This window comes from Leucoraja erinacea, chromosome 17 (genome assembly GCF_028641065.1).
Source record: "Leucoraja erinacea ecotype New England chromosome 17, Leri_hhj_1, whole genome shotgun sequence".
Classification (NCBI taxonomy): domain Eukaryota; kingdom Metazoa; phylum Chordata; class Chondrichthyes; order Rajiformes; family Rajidae; genus Leucoraja; species Leucoraja erinaceus.
This window is the reverse complement of record NC_073393.1, coordinates 30,787,607-30,795,442: the sequence shown is the minus strand read 5'-3', so window position 1 is coordinate 30,795,442 and position 7,836 is coordinate 30,787,607. Positions and strand designations below refer to the sequence as shown.

General features: G+C 41.9%; 1 pseudogene; it reads right to left on the bottom strand.

Annotated features, from left to right (window-relative positions):
• Positions 1 to 7,528: 7,528 nt before the first annotated feature.
• Positions 7,529 to 7,634, bottom strand: LOC129705521 (U2 spliceosomal RNA; annotated as a pseudogene).
• Positions 7,635 to 7,836: the final 202 nt, after the last annotated feature.

Here is a 7,836-nt window from a genome sequence, read left to right as displayed (position 1 = left end):
CAAGGGTGAAGTACCAGAGGAATGGAGAATAGCTAATGTTGTGCCTCTATTTAAGCAAGACTGCAAGGAAAAGACTAAGAACTACAGATTGGCGAGCCTTATGGCAGTAGTGGGAAAGTTGTTGGAGAGACAGGACCTACATGCATTTGGAAAGGCAAAGAATGATTAGGGATAGACTGTTGGGCTTTGTGCATGGGGATTTGTATCCCAACATTTTGATTGGGTCTTTTGAGGAGATGAATAAGAAGATAGATGGGGGCATGGTTTGATTCATGGTGTACAAGGACTTTAGCAAGATATTTGATAAGGTACTGCATGGTGGGTTAGTCTAGAAGGTTAGATTGTATAGGATCCAGAGATAGCTTAGCCATTTAGATATAAAGTTGGCTTGAAGGTAGGAAACAGGCAATGGTGGGAGAGGGTTGTTTTTCAGACTGGAGGCCTGAGACCAATGGTGCGCCACAGGGAACAGCGCAAGGTCTACTGTTGTTTGTGATTTATATTAACGATTTGGATGTGAATGTAGGTTGGTATGGTTTGCATATGACGTTAAAATTAAGGGTATAATGGACATGGGAAGAAGGTTTACTACAATTACTATAGGACTTTGATCAACTGGGCTAAACGGCTGAGGAATGGCAGGTTGATAAATGTAATATATGCAAGCCAGGGCATGACTTACACAGTGAATGTTAGGAGCCTGAAGAGTGTTGTTGAAGAGAGAGATCTAGGGATCATTAAGGTGGCGACACAGTTGGACTGGATGGTGAAGGAGATATTTGGAATGCCTGCCTTCTTTGGTCAGGTACACTATGTTACAGCTCTAGATGCTGCTTGTGTCTGGAATACTGAATACTATTTCGGTCACCATGCTGTGGAAAAAATGATATTAAACTGAAGGGGTGCAAAAAAGACATTAGGATGTTACTGGATCTGGAGGGATTGAACTATAAGTAGCGACTGTTTTTTCCCCCTGAAGCTTTGCAGGCTGAGGCATAATATTACCGAGGTATACAAACATGTATGAAGGGCATAGATAAGGTGAATAGCCACAGTATTCTCCCCAGGGTAAGGGAGTCAAACACTGGAGGGAATGGGTTTATGGTGAGAGGGGAAATATTTAAACTGGACCTATGGGGCAATTTCTTTCATACCGAGGACAGTGTGTATTTGGAATAAGCTGCTAAAAGAAGTGGTAGGGGGCAGCTACAATTACAACATTTAAAAGACACTTTGACAGGTACATAGATGAGAAAGATTTGGAGAGATATGGGTCAAGTGCATGCTAGTGGGACTAGCTTGGTTAAACAACTTGGTCAGCATTGCCAAGTTGTGCTGGATTGCTTGTTACTGTATTGTGCAGCTCTAGAGCTTGAGAGATATATCAGGTCTAAATTATGTAGGGCAAACCTTGTCACATCTTAGAAAATTTGGAAAGGTTTATTTTATATATCAGTTATTGTATTCTGCTTGTTTTTATTGTTGTACTGTTCACGGTTAAATTCATAAGATAAAAATATATAGTTGTGACAGAGGTGATAAATTGTTGAAACAAAACAGATAAAATGGAAAACTTGTTATTTGGCAATTCTTAATAGAATATTGGAGCAATGCTTGTTGCATTTTAAAGTTGGGCAATTTTACAATATAAGTTTCCACATAGTATATCCATATTTCTGTAGCTGCAGACATTGCCAAATTCATCTCATGGTTGTAAATATTTACCTATAGACTTCACATTTTGAATTGTCTCCAATGGTTTAATATCCTGGCAAATTCTGACAAATTCTGCAGGCACAAAGCCTAGATTATTGGTTTTGAGAGTTGCCAATCTCAAGTATAAAAAGAGCTAAATGCAGACAAGCCATTTCCCCTCAGAGTAGGGAAAATAGGCAGTTTCACACCTGATGACAATAAAAAAGATCTAATTTGCCTTCTCTCTGTCCTGCTTCTGATGTTTCTCTTTCCACAGATGCTATTTGACCTGCTGGATGTTACCAGTAATTTTATTTTTGTTTCAGTTCTCACACTTATGTTCTAACCAGGAATTAATCTGCATGGGTCAGCAAATCTGGTTCTCTTTACGCTCTGTGTCAGTAAAATGGAATTTTATGTGTTCTGTTTCATTTCCTTTATCCTGCTTTCTTTTCTCCTCTTCCCCAACTCAAACTGAAATGTTGCTTTTCTTATTCAGCCTAGGTAGGAGTTGCTCACAATTGCACACAAGAAGAGTTTTCCCTCAATCATTTGTTTTGATTCACCTCTGGTCTATAATCTGCATGCATTGTTTTCGACTCCGCAGATGCTGAGGATATAGTCTGTTGTTATCTTCACCAAACACATCCTTACATCACTTTGATCATATATCTCCCGCATTGCACAATCTGTGTTGCTCAAATGAAAAAGACAATCCAGGGTTTGTCAAGAAATAACACAGATATCAATAACATGACAACACAAATAATAATATTTCTAACACATTAGAAATATCTGACAGATGAGACAGCACATGCGGAGGGGGGCGTGCAATGTTTCCAGGCAAAACTGAAATAAGTCAGGCAGCATCTCTGGAGAAAAGGAATAGGTGACGTTTCAGGTCGAAGCCCTTCTTCAGACTCATGGGTTCCTACCTGAAACGTCATCTATTCTTTTTCTCCAGAGCTGCTGCCTGACCCTTTGAGTTGCTCCAGCATTTTTTAAGGCTGAGATCGACAAGTTCTTGGTTAGAACGGATATCAAGGGTTATGGGGAGAAGGCAGGAAAATGGGATTAGGAGGCATAGATCAGCCATGATTGAAGGGCGGAGTAGACTCGATCGGCCAAATGGCCTAATTCTACTGCTATAACTTGTGAACATGAACATTTGATGTTTATCTTCAGTATAAACCAGCATCTGCAGTAACTTCCTACACATTAGAACTGTGGTATATATTGTTTTTGGATGGCAGTTTATTAATTCTGCTGCATATTTCCTTTCCTTCGACCAAACATCATCACAGTGGCTCTGCATTAGTAACCTCAATATCCAGAAGGGAAAGCAAGCTAGATCTTTTGATTTTCATTCAAAGTGAAAACAATCCAATTTTCCTACTCCTTTCTCTGGAGGAAATGCCTTGCTTGCACATAGCACAAAGTATTTAAAAGTGAAGTATTTTAAAAGGTTATATATTGTCTTTTGTCTTTTATATTGTAAATTTTTCGTGCATGAAAGGCTATTGATGACTTTTTAATATTCCATCGACATTGTATTTGCAACATACACCTCATATCTCTCTGGTCATTAACAATGCCACATCTATATTCATTCAGAATATAATACTAGTTCTCTACATTTATTGACAGTTGAGAGGAGACCCGATAGAAGTATATAACGTGATGAGAAGAATAGATAGGATAGACAGTCAGAATTTTTTTCCCCAGGGTAGAAATGTCAAAAATTCCAGGACATTGGTTTAAAATGAGAGGGGCAAAGTTTCAAGATGTGCAGGGCAATTTTTTTAAATTTTGAGTGTCGTGGATGCTTGGAACATTTGGCAGGGTTGTGGTGGAAGCAGTAATAATAGTGCAGTTTAGGAGGCTTTTAGATAGGCACGTAGATATGCAGGGCATTGAAGGATATGGATTGCATGCAGGCAGAGGAGAATAGTTTAATGGTATAATGTTCAGCATGGACATTGTGGGCCAAAGGGCCTGTCCTGTGCTGAACATGTTTATATTCCATGTTCTATGAATAGCTAATTCCATCTGCAATAATTTAGACCATGCCACCATTTTGAATATATCCCTTTACAAATATATTTGTTTTTCGAAAGAAGTAACTATAATAGTAAGATTAAACGAGAACTTACCAGTTTGAAGTTTGATCTGTATTTTATGAGGAGTTACGATGAGGGATTTCGTGAAGAACCCCGCTTCCACGCATGCGTGTCATTCTTCAAAGCAGCGGTGTGAGGTCACAGGAACCTATAATGATCTAACATAGTAAGATTATCAAAGAGATACCAGTTTTTGATATGATCATAAGAGGGTGGGAGCGGAGGGCACGAAATCCCTCATCGTAACTCCTCATAAAATACAGATCAAACTTCAAACTGGTAAGTTCTCGTTTAATCTTACTATTTTACTTCCGAGTTACGTGAGTGACTTCGTGAAGATTTCAAAGCTCTGTGACCTCATGCCGTGGAACGAGTCCATGCTTCACAACTGCCTTGGGTATTGGGAGAGAGCATCATTAGTAATTTTAAAACACAATTATACAAAGAGTTGTGTGGTATAACGAAAAAATATATAACATTTTTTTAAATTTGAGAATCATAACCCTGTAACCTTTTGGGCAAATTATTTTGTTGAAGATAAAATGTTTTCTTAATACAATGATGGCTCCAAAAAATAACTGGTTTATTATAAACCCTGTGGAAAACCCTTTTTTAAATGACCCTCCTGCCATTCTGAGGATTTGGTCTGTGGGTACCTGTACATTAGTGTCTATTCCTCCCATTTTTAGGACCTATTTGAGCCACCTTGATATAGTTTGAGTCGTGACCCTTTCATGCAGTTTCTTGTAAGAGATAAACAACTCCATACTCTGACCTCGAATGTTCTGAGTATATTTTATGTATTGTTAGATGTGTCTTGTTATACACAGTCGTTTGCCATATGGGTGTACCATAAATCAAACCCTAGACCCGAGGAACCCGATCTGTTTTCTTTTATTAAATCCTGTATGACAACACCAGTTTCTCGGTGAGATGATCAGGGAGTCCAGGCTCAGTTTGCTTAATGGCTGGACTTGTTGTGCGGTAAATAACACCATGAGCATAACCATCTTCCTGGTCTGTTACTGAGGTGACAACGCTGTTATGAGCTACAAGCTCCTCAGCATGTTGAGAAACAACACCCACGTCCCAGATTTCGGAGTACCTGGTTTTCTTACCAGGGGTGCGTTCCCACCGCGTGCCGCTCTGTTCCTTGTGATAGGTAATTGGAGAGTGCACTTGTGGCACTATTGATGGCACTGTAGCTCCATCGATTATCATAATGGAGGCTTGTTAAAATTCCAATACGGCCAGAATGTTCTTGGCCTTTTGGTCGAGGTTGTTGTCCAAGCAGTATATGCCCCATTTCTTGATGTGTCCAAGGTACTGCTTCCGTGTTGACAGTCTTAGTGCAGATGAGATGAGATTCATCGTCCTGTCTGACAGCCCAATGCCGTGTAGTGGGTCTTTTAGACTCTACAAATCAATAAATCCATAGTGTTATGGCATGGATGACTGCCTCCAGTCACTGGATAAATCAATAATTTTTGGCTATGTTCATTAGGGAACATGGTTCTAACACCATCCCCTGTATGACTGAAATACCATGATTTAGAAGGTCAGTCGGGTACTCTGAAAATTCCAGATGCCAAGTGTAGTTGAATTTTCCCTAGTACCCCATTGATGGGTCCGAACGGGGGAAATACATCACCCTATGGCTTATTTACATAAAAATGCCAAGCTGGTTTTAGAATTTTAGTACATAATATTGGGGCTAATGATTGCCCCTTTTGTAAGCTCTATATTGCCAAAGTTCCTCCATTGAGTCAATGCCTGCCATATAGAAACCCGCAACTGACACCAAGTCTTTATCAATAATAAGAGCATCCATCTTAAAATGAAATATCTAGAACAAATGTGTTTAGGGTTAAAATCAATGATAATCCTGCAACCCTACTCTATTTTATTTTTAATAAATATGTTTGATACAATTCTAATGTTCCATGAAAAGTATGCTCAATCCCACCTTTTGTGTACAATTTTTGTAGCACCATGTGGGTTTTAGATTGTTTGGTTTATGTAAGGACAAAATGCCCTTCTGCTGTATGTTGTACTGTGGTTATTGGGATGAGTAAACCCTATCAGATAACCCTGAATACTGCTGAGATTATATGAATCTGTAGTGATTATATACCATACATAACTGTAGTGTTGCAACCTCCCCTACCCTCGTAGGTCCCTATTTTAACAGAAGAAACGCCACCCACCTACCTCCATGGTTACCGGTGGTTGTGTTATTTCCTTGGTTTCTTGAAAATAAGGTTCTGGTTTGATATTTCTTGTTCGGGGTTGTGTGGGAGGTTGAGGCTTCCGCATCTTCCAGGGTGGCCGCCCTGGCCATACCCTAAAACGGATCCTGCGGGTTATATTGATTTCTGACACTGCTACTGGTATGAGCCACATTTTTTATGGCCTTGCCTGTGGCTGGTATCGTGCTCCAAAATAGGCCCTTGCGCTGGCCTTGATGAGCCCCAGTGTCTTGGCTTAGTCCACACACGGTTCTTTGTTTGCAAATGGTAGCATTTTTGGGGTCCTAGTGCTGGCTGAATGGCCGCCTTCCACGTGTAGTTCAGGTCATATTGCATATTATTAAACAGATCTAGTGCGTCTTGATGGTCTTTGGTTACCTACGTTTAGTCCAGGGTGCGGGTGTATGCTATGATGCCTTCCGTCAATCCCTTTAAGGTTCTCTGGATCTTGAGGTCCTGGTTCCTGATGTTCGTCCCCATATGCTACCAAATGCATTGGTTTACACTGGGCACCTGTAATGCCTCACCGTTGCCAGGTGGCAGATGTCTGGCCAGTGTTTGTAAATTTTCCTTGTTGGCATTTGTGGCCAGACATATAGTAATACTATTGCCATCCTGGATCCAAGTCTACCCATGTTTGACTTGGCTAAAGTAATCAGCCACCATGTCCAGCAGAGTCCCTGCTGTGTTAGGATCATGGGACGCTGTATTACCAGGCTCTGGCCCATCAGGGTCCTGCCTGCTCTTTTTTATAGAGTTAGAGATCTCTAGGGTCCCACACGGGGTACCCATGTGGGGCTTAACTGCTGCCCACTTGTCTTTTGTTCTGCGGACCCCTCTTGCAAGTCAACCCAGAACTGACCCACAGTGCTCCCCTCTGATGGGGTAGAAGCATTGTGCAGCCCTCAAAGAGGTACTGCTGTGGGTTTATCACGTTGGAGCAAGGCTCCATACACCGCTTCTTCCCGCTCCAGCCCTCTCGGGCGCTGGTTTCCGGCGGTTTTATGCAAAGTCGGACCCTTCCGAGTCCACTACCTTGTTTGATTTGTGTCTAGCCTTACCGCTCGGCCACATGGATCTGGCCGGTGCAGGGCCGACATCGGGCACAACTGATCCCACTACGGATGATCCAAGTGCCGCTGGCTACTGCTGGCTGCCCGCTGTTCCACGGTCCTCCTTCTCCAGTTTTGTCCTTTCTTCCGTGGAGTGGATATGGCCGGTGTGGAGGATAACTGGCACAGCTGCTTCCATCTATTCCTTTAACCCGGCTCCAACGCTCTCAGCACTCCTGGCTGCTCCTTTATCTTAGACCCCTGGGACCGACCCCCGTACTGACGGTACTGGTCCCTTGTGGTCGTTGCAGCCGGTCAACCCCACTCTAATGCCCTCAATTCTGGGCACTCCTACTTATATGGTCCTTAGATAAGGGACATATAAGACATTAAAACTGATGATAACAGCTACTATAGTTTTTATTTAATATATGGTCCCTAGATAAGGGATGTATCAGATATTAAACTGATAAGAACAGATACTACACTTGATCTTAGCCAAAAGGCCGAGAAGCGATTATTGTAACTAAAACCCCGCTGGGACCGACCCTGGTACTCACATACTGGTCCCTTGTAGTAGATTGCAGCCAGTCAACTGTAAAGTCCTTTGCTGCCGAGAAATGAACTTTCTCACCGTGCTGGAGCGAAGTTGGGCACAGGTGTTTTCCCTCTCCGGGAATCGATGTGCCCATGCTGCTCCTGCCGTTGCCAGATGCTCCT